Source organism: Oryctolagus cuniculus, chromosome 6 (assembly GCF_964237555.1).
Source record: "Oryctolagus cuniculus chromosome 6, mOryCun1.1, whole genome shotgun sequence".
Taxonomy (NCBI): domain Eukaryota; kingdom Metazoa; phylum Chordata; class Mammalia; order Lagomorpha; family Leporidae; genus Oryctolagus; species Oryctolagus cuniculus.
In genome coordinates, this window is record NC_091437.1 from 16,642,350 (window position 1) to 16,659,072 (window position 16,723).

The window sequence follows — 16,723 nt, forward strand, 5'->3', positions numbered from 1 at the left end:
AGACCCCAGCTTTGTTAGTAGCTGTTGATTTTTGCATTTTCTTCTATCCAAATTTCTGTGGTAGAGACTTGCTTTCTGGCTCATACAAATTCCTGTTTTTGCCTCTTAGGTTGGGTATAAGGAGTTGAGGTTAGAGATGCAGATTGAAACACTAGGAAGGGTCTTGGAAATCATATTTAACCAATAAATTAATAACATAGGTGTTTAGTTTAAAAATATGAAGGTGGATATTAGCAAAAATATATAATCAACAAAAATGGGAGAGTAGCAGTCAGAAGAGGCCAAGGCAAACATTCATTTCATCTTATCTCAGATTTGGGCATGAGAAGATGTTATACAGAGTTAAATGCATTCATAAAGTAGTGAAAATGATAACCATTAGAACAAACAAAATGAACTCTGCAAGTTACCAGACAATACACTCATAAAGGCAGCTTTATAGATAATACAATGAAAGACTATAAAAAGAAAAATGTCAATATAACCAGAACCATTATATAAAACATTCCAGAAATGTATCATAATATGAAATGTAACAGAAAAGTAAACATTTAGGTCATATAAATGAAGGCTAAGTAGATTACCTCCTCATAAAAAAACCCTTAAATTAAATCATAAAAATAATTTAATTGTATTTTTCAGATTCAGGAGACACACCTAAGGTAAAATAACTCATAAAAGTCTAAAATGAGAGAATGAGCGAGGGCCTGTCAGGCAAGTGTGAAGAAGGTGATGAAGGGTGTGACCCCCTTCAGTGGTGTCACCAACACGGATGCCCACAAATCAAAGAACCTTGCATCAATGCACTTACAGCAAAAATTATAGGAAACACCAGAAGAAATAATAACACATTTGGTATAAGAAATTTTTAGCTCCAGTGTCTCAGTTTATGACATATCAAGTGAATAAAAAGTACATTTGCAAATGGAACACATAAATTATGTAAGTGATACAGTAGGTCTAAATGCTATTGAGGCAATAAAAAGAGTCTTGGATAAGAAGATAGCATCATAAATACAACATGTCTCTCTAATACAATCTCATTTAATAGTATTCCAGTTGTTTTATTTTAATATAAATGAACTTATTGTAAAGATCTAATATATTTGACCCCAGGAAAACGAAAAATTTCTACACAGCAACACACACACACACACACACACACATACACATACGTAGAATTCCAGAGTCAAAATTCAAATTAAAAAACAAAGTATTTGCAACAAGCAAGGCATAGTTAAGTCTAATTTCTTTACTGAAGATCTATAAACTAATTTCTAAAAACCAATGATACAAGAAATCACATGGAGAGAAGCACAAATAACTCTTAAACATGTAAGGTGCTCAATGTAAGTTTCGTAATACACACATATATATACACACACAAAGATACATTTTCTCCTTGTAAATCAGCAGAATCCATTGTTGGATAAAAGTGCAGTTGCAGACATAGGAAAGCAGGCACTTACAATTTGCTGTTCAGAATATAAACTGGTACACTGAAGAACGATTTGGCAATAATCTGTCAAAATTCCAGACAGGTGCCATTTAAGCAATTCTGCTTTGGAGACTGTGGGGAGCAATCCGGACTGGACTGAGTTACTGGAATTAAGACTTATTCTATGCATCTGCTCTCCCACAATATGGCGCTGGGAGAGAAGTAAACAGCTTCCGCACAGCTGCCTCCAGTTCAACCAATTAACTGTAGGACTTGCTCCTGATTGGAGAGCAGCGTACTCGGCGTGTGGGCAGCCGAGTTAGGATTGGCGGAGGAGGACTATAAAGGAGGAGAGAGACGGCATGCACCAGGAACATCTATGGGGAACATCTATGGGGAACATCTAGCTGAAGGAACACCTGTGCAGCCCCCGAGAAGAGCCGGCCGGCGGTGTGCCGCTCCCCTGCGGAAGTGGGGAATGTGGCCAGGGGGAACTGCCCTTCCACGGAGGTGGAAGGGATAGTAGCCAACCCGGGAAGAACCAGCAGCAAACCCGGGGAGGGCCGAGCAGACGAAAGAACAGCGCAGGGTCCTGTGTCGTTCCTCCACGAAGACGGGGAGCGACATAATGGTGCCGTGACTCGGATAGGAAACCTAGGACGGATAGGAAACCTAACTCGGATAGGAAACCTAGGACGGATAGGAAACTTAGGAGGGAAGAAACGGGAAGAAGCAGGAAAATACCGGAGAGAGAGATTAGCGAAGAGCCTAGGGGAAAGCCGGACAAGAAAGGTGCCGGAAGAAGCTATTGAAAGCCTAGGCATAGACTCGGATACGGACTGTGGGAAAGAAGTTAGGATTGAAAGCGAAAGTGAAAGCTTTCATAGACTCGGATGCGGACTATGGCGGGGAAGCTAGGAGATTGAAAGCGAAAGTGAAACCTGGAGGAGGCTTGGACTCGGATATGGACTGTGGGAAAGAAGTTAGGATTTAAAGTGAAAGCAAGAAGAAACTTAGAGTTAGATACGGACTGCAGGTTGAAAGTGAAAGTGAAACCTATAAGAAACTTAGACTTGGATACGGACTGTGGGGAGAAGCCAGGAGAAATGAGAGGAATATTGTTGGAAGAAAACTTAAGGAAACATACCGGGTAGAGAAAAATGTTAGGGAGGATGAAGCCGCGAGTGCAGGCCAAGGCGGAGACATAAGCCACCTTGGAATTCTTCAAGTCACCCCAGGGAGCAAGAGGCGAAGATCTGGAACCAGAGGCAGAAACATGGGCCGCCAGGTTGAAATTCGCCAGGTTAGTCCGGGGAACTTGGACTGAATGCCGGTGGTGGCGGAAACATTCGCGGAAGCCGCCGCGTGCAGAGAGAGCACGGGGCGTGAATAGATAGAGAACGCAGGGCTGGCGCGAGGCCGTGGTGCGGGCGCGAAGTGCGTGGAGACCGCGGAGTGTGCGCGCAAAGCCGAGCTGAGCAGATGAGAGAAGCGCGGGCTGAAGCGGCGCAAAGCCGGGAAGCCGCCGCGGGGCGGGCACCGGCGGGGCGAGGCGCCGGGAAGCCGCGCAGAGCCGTGAAGCCGCCGCGGGGCCAGGTGCCGAGAAGCAGCCTCGGGGCGAGCGCCGCTGGGAAGCTGCAGGGATAAGAGAAATAGAAGTTTAGAAGCAAAGTGAGAGAAATAGGAATGCTGGAAGATAGAAGTAAAATGGGAGAAATAGGAATGCCCGGAGATAGAGAAATAGAGAAATAGAAAGGCCTCCCTACAACACTGCAATGTGAGAGCTTGGATTCGGTCTGCCTGATTAAGTGAGGTGATGAGCACGATGAGCACCTGCGGCGGCTAGCAGCTTATGCGCCGCAGGTCACCGAAGACAGGCACGAATTAACATCAGTAAGGCCTCCCCACAAAAAGGCAATGAGAAGGCTTGGATTCGGTTTGCCTGATAGGGCTTGTAAGCCCCTGCAGGCTCGACCAGAGCATGCGCTGCAGGGCACCGAACACAGGCACGCATCAGCGCCTAAAAACCTCCTCACAACATGGCGAAGAGAGGACCCGGATTCGGTTTGCCTGATTGATAGGACTTGTAAGAGCCTGTGGCAACTCTAGCAAGTAGAGCAGAGTGTGTGCCGCGGGACACCGAAGACAGGCGCGTATCAACGCCAAAAAATAAAAAGAAAGGGGGATCTGTGGGGAGCAATCCGGACTGGACTGAGTTACTGGAATTAAGACTTATTCTATGCATCTGCTCTCCCACAATATGGCGCTGGGAGAGAAGTAAACAGCTTCCGCACAGCTGCCTCCAGTTCAACCAATTAACTGTAGGACTTGCTCCTGATTGGAGAGCAGCGTACTCGGCGTGTGGGCAGCCGAGTTAGGATTGGCGGAGGAGGACTATAAAGGAGGAGAGAGACGGCATGCACCAGGAACATCTATGGGGAACATCTATGGGGAACATCTAGCTGAAGGAACACCTGTGCAGCCCCCGAGAAGAGCCGGCCGGCGGTGTGCCGCTCCCCTGCGGAAGTGGGGAATGTGGCCAGGGGGAACTGCCCTTCCACGGAGGTGGAAGGGATAGTAGCCAACCCGGGAAGAACCAGCAGCAAACCCGGGGAGGGCCGAGCAGACAAAAGAACAGCGCAGGGTCCTGTGTTGCTCCTCCACGAAGAGGGGGAGCGACATAATGGTGCTGTGACTCGGATATGAAGCCTAGGCAGGGTTTTGTGTCGTTCCTCCACGAAGAGGGGGAGCGACAGGAGACCTTAATCTAGTTGCACAAGTGTAGAATGACATTCATCTAAGTAGAACAAGTATAGTAATGCTGGTAGTAGCAAAAGATTGATATGGACTAAATTTTCATGAATTGATACAAATTATGTAGTAATGGGCAGCCTAATATATTTAATGGAAAAATATGCAGCTCTTTATAAATGAAGTATCTCTAAATAAAGTAGCATGGAGTGTGTGTGTGTGTGTGTGTGTGTGTTTCTGTGCACACACTCATGTCCCAAGCACAAAGCTATAATATATCTGGTATGTTTCCAGCTGTGTAAAAAATACAAGAAAAGATTGTAGATGGGGGCCGGCGCTGTGGCACAGCAGGTTAACGCCCTGTCCTGAAATGCTGGCATCCCATATGGGTGCCGGTTTGAGACCTGGCTGCTCCATTCCCGATCCAGCTCCCTGCTATGGCCCGGGAAAGCAGTAGAAGATGGCCCAAGTCCTTGGGCCCCTGCACCCATGTGGGAGACCCGGAAGAAGCCCCTGACCCCTGGCTTCGGATCGGCTCAGCTCCAGCCATTGCGGCCAACTGGGGAGTGAACCATCAGATGGAAGACCTCTCCCTCTTCCCCTTGCCCCCTCTCCCCCTCTCCCCTTCTCCTCTTCTCCCCCTCTCTCCCTCTTCCCCTCTCTCCCTCTTCCCCTCTCTCCTCTTCCCCTCTCTCCCTCTTCCCCTCTCCCCATCTTCCCCTCTCCCCTCTCTCTCCCTCTCTTCTCTCTCTCTCTGTCTCACTCTCCTCTCTCTCTCTCATTCTCCTCTCTCTGTGTAACTCTGACTTTCAAATAAATAAATAAAAATCTTTAAAAAAAAAAGACTGTAGATGTACAAATGCTTTTTGGATACAGAGCAGTGATTGTCCCTAAGGAAGGATCTATGAGGCTGAGAATAAGCTTGGGAGAAAAACTTGCCAAAATGCAGTTTTCTGTACTATTCAGTTTTGCACTGTGTCCAATAGGAAGTGGGCAGTCAAGTCCAGCTTTTAAAAAAAGTATCCAACAGAACTTGTGTGTGGCTCAGCAGGCTAAGCCCCTGCCTCTGAGGCTAGCATTCCATTTGAACACAGGTTCTAATATTAGAGTATGGGGTGCCATTTATGTTAGCAGATGCTTATTAATAAATTTGGAATATTAATAAATCTGTGGGTTCTTGCCTAATATTCAGAGAAGAATTCTGAATACTGGCACAAATAAATGAGGCAGCGTGGTAAATTTTATGCTTTTTATTCAGTAAGAGAGATGCATAGGAGAGTGAGGACGCTATCTAGAACAGGGAATCTGGAGTCATACCAAGCATCAGAAGCCAGCCACGTGGAGAAGCATGTAGACCAGAAAGCATGGGGCTGGTGGCCCAAAGGCCACGCGCCCAAAGGTGCGGGGCAGCAAGGGCCTACAATGGCAGAAGAGGCAAAAAGGTCAAAAAGGGCTGGGCCCACCATGTCCCAGGCCTTTAATCCACTTCCAAATGGGAGTGGTTAATTAACCTGATTGGCAGGTGGGTGCACAGGTGTGGTCAGGTAGGGGCATGAGATCTCACAGGGGCGTGGTGAAGGTGAGGTCTCCCAGCTCGCAAACCTAGTGAATTTTTTCTGTATGCCTGCTTACAACAGTTCCAGTCCTGGTTGCTCCATTTCCAAACCAGCTCCTGCCAACACACCTAGAAAAGCAGTAGAAGATGGCGCAAGTACACCAGCCATGTGGGAGACCTGAATGGAGTTCCAGGCTCCTGGCTCTGGCCTAGCCCAACCCCAGCCGTTGCAGCCATTTGGTGAGTGAACCAGGGATGGAAGATCACTCCTCTCTCCCTCTTTTGCCCTCTCTTCTTCTCTACTGCAACGCTGACTTTCAAATCAATACATCTTTTTTGAAAAGTATCTTGCATCAGAAAGAAGCTGCAGAATTTGTGTTTGTCAAGTAAGGGGAGCTGTACCTCCAGGGGTCTGCTGGTTGTAGAGCTTTAGGGGGTATGGAGTTCAGGGGATGCCCGGCTCTCTGAGGGTTTGCAGAATCGGGTTATTAGATGTGTGGGGCCCAGTACAAAATAAAAATGTGAGGATCTTTGTCCTAAATGAATAATTTTGAGGTGGTGATGGCAGAGCATTAAACCACGTGCAGGGGTGGGGGGCCTTCAGAGAGGGGGCTGAATGTGACTGCAGACCCCACGCTGGTGGAGCTGACGGCTGCTGGGCTGCTACTGCGGCTGAAGTGTAGAACTGTCACTCACTGCCTGGTTTCTTTTTTATGTTTTTGTATTTATTATTTGTTTATTTGAAAGAGAGAGAGAGAGAGAGAAAATAAATTAATCTTTTATGCACTAGTTCATTCCTTAAATGGCTGCCAACAGCCAGTTCTGAGCCAGGGACTCCATCTGAGTCCCCTGCATGGGTGACAGGGGCCGTCTTCTGCTGCCTTCCAAGACTCTGGCATAAAGTTGGATTGGAAGTGAAGCAGCTGGAAGTTGAACTGGCGCTATGATATGGGATGCTAATGTCACCAATTATGGCTTAACCCTCTTCACCACTATATATATATATATATATATATATATATATATATGTATATATACACATAGATATCTATAGGTGTATAGTTATACCTAGAGATATCTCTCTATATACCTAGAGATATCTCTCTATGTAGATAGTTATAGATACCTATAGAGAGATACCTATAGAGATCAAGGGATATATCTATATAGATAGATAGATCTCTATCTATGTATCTGTATCTATCTATCTATCTATCTATCTATCTATCTATCTATCTATAGAGAGAGAGAGAGATCCCATCTGCTAGTTTGCTTACAATAGGCAGGGCTGGGCCAGGGGGCAGGAACTCAGTCTGGGTCTCAGTCTAGGGGCAGGGATTCAACTACCTGAGCATCACATGCTGTCACATCCTAGGGTGGAATGAGCAGGAAGCTGCGATTGGGAGCAGAGGAGGAATTTGAACCCAGGCACCTCCCATATGGGATGCAGACATCCCAAGCAGCAACTTTATCACTACACCAATCACCTGCCCCACATTGGCTGGGTTTTAAAAGCGTGGTGTAAATGAGTTGTCACTAATCCATTGAGGTAGGTTTAAAACTGGGGGGTGAATCAACGGAAAAAGGAAGACCTTTCTTTCTCTCTCTCACTGTCCACTCTGCCTGTCAAAAATAAAAAAAAAATTTAAAAAATGAGAACTAGGGGTTATTTGTTCATGGGTCAGGACAGTGGCAAAAGATCATTCGATATTTTCCTTTCTCAAATAACAAGCAAGGGAATTTATCAATCTTGAAACATGGAGTTGAAGTTAAGTAACTTGTCCATCATCAGTCAGGAAGAAACAAAAGTGGCACTTGAACCCAGTCTGCGAAAGTCACTTGGAACAAGCACATATTCATTCAATACCTATGAGGTACAAAGCATCATGGTGGATAGAAAGGAATTTAAGGGCTAACAATAGTTCTGGCTGTTATGGAATTTGTACTTTATGTAAGGAGATGATTGTCATATGTATATACCATAACTCAAGGCAGGATCTTATAAAAACTGATCCAATTGCTGGGTACAACTTCCTTTTTTTTTAATAAAAAGATAATCAATGGCCAGCACCTCAGCTCACTAGGCTAATCTTCCGCCTGCGGCGCCGGCACCCTGGGTTCTAGTCCAGTTGGGGCACCGGTTCTGTCCCGGTTGCTCTTCTTCCAGTCCAGCTCTCTGCTGTGGCCCAGGAGTGCAGTGGAGGATGGCCCAGTTCCTTGGGCCCTGCACCCGCATGGGAGACCAGGAGAAGCACCTGGCTTCTGGCTTCAGATCGCGCTGGCTGCAATGCGCTGGCCATAGCAGCCATTTGGGGGGTGAACCAACGGAAGGAAGACCTTTCTCTCTGTCTCTCTCTTTCACTATCTAACTCTGCCTGTCAAAAAAAAAAAAAAAAATTAGCATTGCATTTTACAAAGTAAAACCCAGGCAGATGTCATGTCACTCGCTGCAAATGTCAGGAGTCCTATCATGGCCAGTAATAACATGGACTCATCTTGTCTCATGTGTGAATTTAATGGTAACTTGTAACTATTCATGACAAAATTAAAATATAGGTACATAATAGGAATTCTAGTTTGGAATATTTTAGAATTCTTGAGTTGATCCTAGAAATACATATATTGCAGGATAACCTACTTGTTGTCATTACAAATACATTTGTACAGCACTGATCCTTAAAATTACAATGAACACAGTATTGACTTTGCTGCTTTCTGCCTTTTGGCGTGGGCCAGGCAGGAAGATCATCAGTCTTTAGGAGCTGTGTTCAAGGCACCGTCTACTGTAATTTGGATTATAGAAAAGTAAGTCTGCATTTGGAGCCAAGATCCAGAAAAGATGCCTGAGTCCAAGTCAAAGATAAAGAGAAAACCAGTATAAACCTCATGCTACCAATCTCATTATCATTCTACAGCATTACAACAATGCCTGGGGAGATTTAAGAGTGGTAAATGCTGTTCCAATAGTCTACGGAAGTTCTAGGTACATAAACTGTATGTAAAACTAACTGACATCTTACTACAGTGACATGGACAGAATATGTATTTTTAATATGAATAAATCTGTCATGTAAAGTATTCTAATTGTCAGTAAGCCTTTCCTCTTAACTGACCATAATTACTGAAGTTATTTGCCAGAATTCAGCTCTTCTTGACATATGTTCCTGGGCCAATGTTTTCAACAAATTTTATTATATTTGTTTTATTATATTTAAACGATTAGCAGTTATGAGTAATAATACAGGATATATCCTGAGTGATTAATTAGCAACTGAGAAATGAGACAGCAAATGTCATTATTGTTATAAAATACAGCATTCAGTGCAGCAAATTTCTTAAAGAGTAAGGGTACAGACACCTATGTGTCCATACAGATTGAACAGCCCTATAACATCTGAATCAAAGAAGCAAAAAACAAAACAAAACAAAACAAAAAAACAAAAAGCAAAACAGACAATGGGGGTGGACAGAAGGCCAAGTATGAAAGCCTTTTACTCTAGCATACCCAAAGTGAGTTATGGAAGTAAAAAGTATCTACATTTAAAAAGATTAGGTGAACTTTATTTTCAGAAAAGTCAAAATGAAATGTTCTGCATAGGACCAAAGATATGCATAAACAACATACCGTATTTGCACAGGGCCACTGAATGTCATGGATAGAAACAAACAAAAAGCTTACGTCTGTGGCAGACTAAGCAAAGACTTCAGTTTGGTGTTCTGTAAGCCCAAGATAGTAAACTCTTATCATACAAAAGCTATAATGAAAGGGTTTGTGTAGGAACTTCTGTGTTTCTGGTTGGCACGTTGACTACTTTTTAATATGTGAAATTAATACAGACATTTGTGAAAGGTTGTGCGAAACTATTGTATTTACTAAAATGGCACAAAAGTGAATTCAGCAGTCAATGCACATGCATATGTCATTCACATCTTCAACAACAAAAGGTATCCTACCATTATAGAACTGTGTAAGAATAGTAGCTTCAACGGCAGCTGTTAAGCACTAGAATCTCATAAGTTACATCAGAATGGGCAAATATTGCCCAAGTGAAATTCAACTGTTAAAGCTACAACAGGTTTAAGGCCATTAAGTTCAACCACAGAAATATAAATCTTTCAGAGTCCCATCTAGTTATTTTGAAATATGGAACTTTTCTTAAAACCTGTGGTCTTAAACTTCTGTTTTACAAAATCCAAAAGGAAAATACAGAAAAAAATCAATACAGCAGAGGTTATGTTAAATAAGAGTAATGTATAACACTATAATTGGGGCCGACGTTGTGGCATGGTGGGTAAAGCCACCGCCTGAAGCGCCAGCATCCCATATGGGCGCCAGTTCGAGACCCAACTGCTCCACTTCCGATCCACTCTCTGCTGTGTCCTGGGAAAACAGTAGCATATGGCCCAAGCCCTTGGGCCCCTGCACCTACCCGGGAGACCTGAAAGAAGCTCCTGGCTCCTGACTTCGAATCAGCGCAGCTCTGGCCGATGCAGCCAATTGGGGAGTGAACCAGCGGAGGGAAGACCCCACCACCACCTCTCTCTGTGTAACTGTGACTTTCAAGTAAAATAAATAAATCTTTTTAAAAAGCCACTATAATTAAGATGAAGTAAGTAAAGCCAAACCATTAAAATTGTAAAACTTGCTACCTGTTGGAACCTACACTAGGAGTTAGGTAACATATACAATTATTTTCACATAGATTACATTGCTCTATCATGTCTTTATCATCAGTGCACTGTTTAAGCAAAACTCTACACTTGTATACTCCCTTACAATAGGAACACACACTCCCGCTACCTGCAAAGCTGTCAGTCTCAAATGACTTAGAGAATGAAGGGAAGTAAGTGGTGGATATGTAACACAGAAAGGAGAAATAATGGGAATTAGAAGAATCGTGCAGTTCAGCCAGCCAGCTTGCTGGCAACAAGGGATGGCTTCCGTGGAGGAAGGTCCTGTGGCGTGGGAATGTGGTCACCAGTGACCTCCGTTTCATCAGGGGCTACGGTAGGAAGTTGCTTTTCATTTTTGCTTTTGCCATGTTGTGATCCCTAAAACCAAAGTATTTTTGCCCTTTCTGCAATCGTTTCCTTAAGAAATCTGACCTTTGAGCTTTTGTCCCCGATGAGGATACCCTGCTTTTGATTTTGCTTCTTCAGCTTTCTCTGGACTAGTCTCCTAGTGTCTATCTTCCATCTCCTTCTGCTCCTCCGCGGAGGCTGTCTCAGGGACTTCTGCAGACATAGTGCTCCCTCTGCAGACGAGAGCTGGGCAAAGACGCGATTACTGGGTGGCAGAGACCGCCTGGCCACTGCCTTAGGCCCGCCTGTTGCCCGCCCCCCTGGGTACAGCTTCCTGATAGAAGCAGCCTGTTAACTAGACAGTGGCAGTAAAAAGATTTTAGAAAGGATAAGAAGGGGAGTGGATTATTGCAGAGAGTTAGTATTCTAATTATTATTATATTATTATCTAACTTATTATTAGTGCAGAGAATTAGTATTCTATAAACAAAGTTGTGAGGAATTACACATGTTGAAGGCAGGTAATAAGAGTCATCATAGCAGGTTTAGGTACTGGGATGATGAAAGTTGAATGGGCCCATACCATTACAGTCTTAGATCTCATCTCAAGGGATTAGACTGGGGGCAAGGATTATTGACTGGTGGTGACATCCAAGTGTCTGGCCTATGCCAGGATTTAGGCACAGGCTTTAAACTACTACCAGGGTGGTGGAGATGATAAAGCTGTTGATATAGGAGGAGACAGGTGGCTTTACCAGGCTGTGGGTTGGATGTCACAGTAACTCCCTTATTGGTGGTTTCACCATCTATAGTTTACAGCTGCTCATGGTCAACTGTGCACGAACATATTAAATAGAAAATTCCAGAATACACAATTTGTTTCAAATTGCACATTGTTGTAAATAGCATGAGGAAATACTGTGCTTTTTCTCACTTTGTCCCAACTGAGATGTGAAGCATCTGTTTATCAAGTGCATCCAGGCCTTATGATGCCTAATTTTTTTTTAAGATTTTATTTATTTATTTGAGAGGTAGAGTTACAGACAGTGAGAGCAAGAGACAGAAAGAAAGGTTTTCTTTCTGTTGGTTCATTCCCCAGATGGCCGCAATGGCCGGAGCTGCGCCGATCCAAAGCCAGAGCCAGGTGCTTCCTCCTGGTTTCCCATGTGGATGCAGGGGCCCAAGGACTTGGGCCATCTTCTACTGCTTCCACAGGCCACAGCAGAGAGCTGGATTGGAAGACGGGCAGCCGGGACTAGAACCAGCACCCTTATGGGATGCCGGCACTGCAGGTGGAGGATTAACCTACTGTGCCATGATGCTGGCCCATGATGCCTCATTTATAAACTGAACTTCGTCATAGGTGTGTGTGTATAGGCAAAAACATAGCATGTAGAGAGTTTAGTGCTATCCATGGTTTTAGGCAGTCACTGGATGTCTTGGATCATATTCCCCTGTGCATAGGGTGTGCCTACCAGACAATTGGTAGAGGAGGGAGAGCTGTTGACTGTTGTTTCTCATTAGTGGATGATAATGATAGAATTAAAGAAATCAAAAGGGCAAAATCTGAAAATAGTTTTATGGGTAAGGTGATGAAGTTATCCATTAGATGATTGTTAGGGAAAATAGTGAGCTTTCAAGGGTGTTCTAAAATGATAGTGGAGAGAGAGAGAGAGAGAGAGAGAGAGAGAGGGAGAGAGATTGATTGATTGATTGATTCAGTTAAAACCCCAAGAACAGAGAAGATTGTTTCTCTTGCCTGTAAGTAGGGATTGCACGGCTGGGAACGGCAGTCTTTGAGAACTCTCCATTGTCTAACGTGTGTGTGTGGTGGGGAGAGTGTGGAGAAGGATGAAGGTGGTGGGGCAGTAGCAGGTGACCCATCACAACACTGCAAGTCAGGGGTGAAGTTCAGCTGAGTGTTTGCAGGTCTCTGCCTTTCTCAGCTGGAGGAACGCGCCACTGGTCCCAGTGCTGGCTCTCCTAGGTGTGTGTTATGGGACAGCAGGAAGTAAATGTCTCTTGTTAAATGACAACACGTTTGATATCCAGGGGAAATACATAAGAAGATGGGGGAACTAGAAGAAAGCCTTGCATTTTGTAAGGGAGAAATAGTACAGAGAAAGAAAACGGAGAGTATAGGAGAGCAGCATCTATGGCTCTTGAAAGGGGATCGCCCTTTTCGCTCAAAGACATAGCACGAACAAAATGCATAGGATGAAAAGCCACCACTGGTCTGTTTCCTGGTGGCCAGCGGCCATTACTCCTCTTCTAACAATGCATAGGATGAAAAGCCACCACTGGTCTGTTTCCTGGTGGCCAGCGGCCATTACTCCTCTTCTAACAGCTCCATCAAAGTGGTAGTGCTGACACCGCTCATTCTGTGTCCCTGTCGTTTGGTGTGTATCTCAGCTGTAGTACCTGACATTTTTGCACTTGGATATTCCTGTGCTTTGGCCACACATCTCTCTTACTGACGGTGATCTCCTTTAGGGAGGACACTCGTTTGTGTTCCTTCTGGTACACAGCTTCTAGCACACTGTTTGATTCAGTAAACAGTGGGTGTGTGAACATTGTGAAACATTTCTAGAAACTGTGACATCTGGAAAGCCACTGATGATGCCACATGCCTGTGCTTATAAATTATGTAAGGAATCTTAACTTCCCTCTCATGTCACATGTCTGAGGTCAAGTTCAGCTGACCCACATTAAGGAAAATGGATTTGCTGTAGATTACCATCAAGGAGCTCATAAACAGAGTGCAAGCATATAAAACCAACAACATAATGTGTGAAGGTTTTATGGTGGAAGACAACTGTGGTCCTTGAATAATGGGGAGCACCTATTGTCAGAAAATGGACAGAGAAAACTGCATTTCAGGAAAAGGACTTGGTTGGAGCCATGGCCCATGGTTTCCAGTGTAGACTGGATGGAAGGGCCTCGTAGGTTCCCCTGGGGGATGTGGAGAAACATCCAGAAAGCAGAGAAAATGGAGTATTTCAGATTTTACCAACTGGACAAGGAGCCTTTGAATGTTTTTATAAATAATTATTTTAGAAAGACAAGATAGTTTTTCAAGGAAGCTGAAATGTGTAATGATGACCCGTGTGGGGCAATGAATGGGTGCTGAAACTTCCACACTAAAACTCATATTGCAAAATGAGAAACTTATTAATATCTCTAAAAGTAGGATATCCATAATATTCACTGCCCAAATTGGAGCAATTTTAAGAGCAAGAAATGGGTACTTTTTTTTTAGGATTTTATTTATTTATCTGAGAGGTAGAGCTACAGACAGAGAGAGGTTTTCCACCTATCGGTTCACTCCCCAAATGGCCACATTGGCCAAAGGTGGGCCAATCCGAAGCCAGGAGCCAGGAGCTTCTTTTGGGTCTCCTGTGTAGGTGTAGGGGTCCAAGCACTTGGGCTATTTTCCACTGCTTTCCTAGGCCATAGGCAGAGAGCTGGATCAGAAGAGCAACAGCTGGGACTCGAACCAGTGCCCCTATGGGATACTAGTGACAAAGGTGGAGACTTGGGCTAGTACACACAGTGCTGGCCATGAAACGGGTACTTTTAATATTTATGCTGGGACAACTGCCCTCAAATGAGAGGGTCCTGGACAAACTGTGAGGTAGAGACACCCTGTATCTAAGGGTACTTTAAAAAGTCTGTGAAAAATGGATTTAAAAATAAGCTTATTTTGGTGCAAAAGTACTTTAAAATCCATGCATAGTTTTTCCATAATACACATTATTAAGGAACTCTTTGAAGACATCATGTTTAAATAAATTTTCTTTAGTTGTAAACAAACAGAGTACCTTGATTTGGAAATTGCAGCTCAAACTGGACCAAATAAAAGCATAAACAGTGATTGTCATATGAATATTTAGGCAATTAAAACTCAGACTAAGAGCTAGCACTGTCGTCTAAACACATCACACTTACGAAGTCATCGAGCCTTCAAAGAAAAACTGCGAGGCAGGTACCAATATGGAACTCGTGAATGTGACCTAATTTGGAAAGGGAGTTTGCAAGGTCCTTCCGGATCTTGTGTTAGAACTGTTCTGGTGCAGGGTGGGCCCTCAACGCCGTGACAAGTGTCCTGATAAGGAGAAAGGCAGAAGGAGGGCTGAGCCCAGGGACCTGGGGAGCAGGGCCGTGTGAAGACAGCGGCACAGCCTAGAGCTGGACGGCAAGAGCTACGGAGCACCTTCAGCCATCAGAAGCTGGAGAGGCCAGGAGGGACTGGCCCTGGTGGCCCTGGGAGGGGCCCTGCAACACCTGCTTCTGTGTCTCCTCCAGGACTGAGAGAGAATCAGTGACTTACTGTTCTTTCTAGTCCAGGAGCTGTCGTAGTCTTAGGAAGCTCATGCAGGCCACAGTCCATCCATTAGTAAGTCGCAACGGCTCAGTCTCCAGGATTCGTCCAGACCAATCGCCACCTCTGCCCCCACTGGCTACTGCGGAACCCCACCCCTCCTTCCCGGGCCCCCTCCCTCAGTCCTCGTGCTCGCTCTCCTCTCCCAGTGGTTACAGCGTGGTTTGACCTTAGTGTCGGACTTGGGCTGTCTCTGCTGAAACCCTCCTTGCGCTCCCCACGTCTCTCCGAATGGAACCCAAAGGTTCTCTAGAAGCCTCCTAGGCTGACGAGGACTGGGCCCCTGCCCTTGCTCACAGCCCCGGCTACCTTGCTGCTTTGCACACACCCGAAACACCTCCCCCGTGAAGTCTTTGCACCCTTCCCCTCCTGTCCAGGTAGCCGTAGGTCTGGTTCCTTCCAGGGCTGTGCTCAGATCTCTTCTCTTTGCTGAAGCCCCAGCCATCCATCACGGCCAAGGTGACTTATCCTAATTAGTCTGTATCACATCACTATTGATTTTCCTCAAAGCGCCCATCACAGAACGTAATTACTCTGTTTGTTTTCTTCTCCATTAGCCTCTCTCTCCTAATAAAAGGAGCAGACCTTGTCGGTCCTGTTCACAGCTGCGTTTCCAGTCGCAGTGCTCAGCACATCGCAGCCACTAATGAATATCTGTAGGGTGCATGAAGAAATCAGCGTAACTTATCGCTATTAAGGGTGTGAACCAAAGAGAATGGAGATGGTATCTACTTTGAGCACCACCCCAAATCCCACTTTCTGTAGGGTAACCCAGAAGGCCGCCTACACACATTCTCAGTGCATGCGTTAAGAACCACCGCCACAGAGAGCAGACAACCCATGAGAGTTGCAGAACAAGGTCTGAAGTTAAGGCATCGTTAAATAGTGTGTAGTGTCCAGTGAAGTGTTTCAGAACGGCAACAGTGGTCAAGTTCAAGAAAGATTTAAAGTCAAATCGTTGGGTGGATTCTTGCAGGAAATTTGGGAACAGGAATGCTAACATTTTTTCATATATTCAACGCTCAGCAGTTTAAAAAGTGCTTTCATATGCTTTACTTTATTTGACTCTATTACCCAAGTTAAGGATGGTGGATAATCCTCCCATTCTACAGATGGAAATATGGAGACCAGGTGACCTGTACAAGGCTAGGTAACTGCACAACTGACATTAGGGCGGTCTTGGACCTGAATCAGGACTTCAGGATTCAAACTCTCTATTTTCCATACTGCATTCCATTCGTTGGTTATTAAATTGTGCATTACTGAACACCAATTATTGCAAGTGCTCTCTTAGATAGGACATATAAAGGAGTCGATAATCTTTGTCATCGAAGAATTTAGGGTGAATGTTTGGCACATCAGTAAAGACATCTCTTGGCATGCCCGGATCCCATGTTGGAAAACCTGGGTTCCAGTCCTGGTGCAGCTCTGATTCCAGCTTCCTGCTAATATGCACCCTGGGAGGCAGCAGGTGTCGGCTCAAGTACTTGGTTCCCTGTCACTCGTGTGAGAGACCGGCTGTTGTGGGCATTTGGGAACTGAACCAGTGGATGAGAGATCTCTGTTGCTCTGTCTC

General features: G+C 44.9%; 1 pseudogene; it reads right to left on the reverse strand.

The window, feature by feature from the left end:
• Nucleotides 1–10,649: 10,649 nt before the first annotated feature.
• On the reverse strand, nt 10,650–10,989 carry LOC100347134 (cAMP-regulated phosphoprotein 19 pseudogene; annotated as a pseudogene).
• Nucleotides 10,990–16,723: the final 5,734 nt, after the last annotated feature.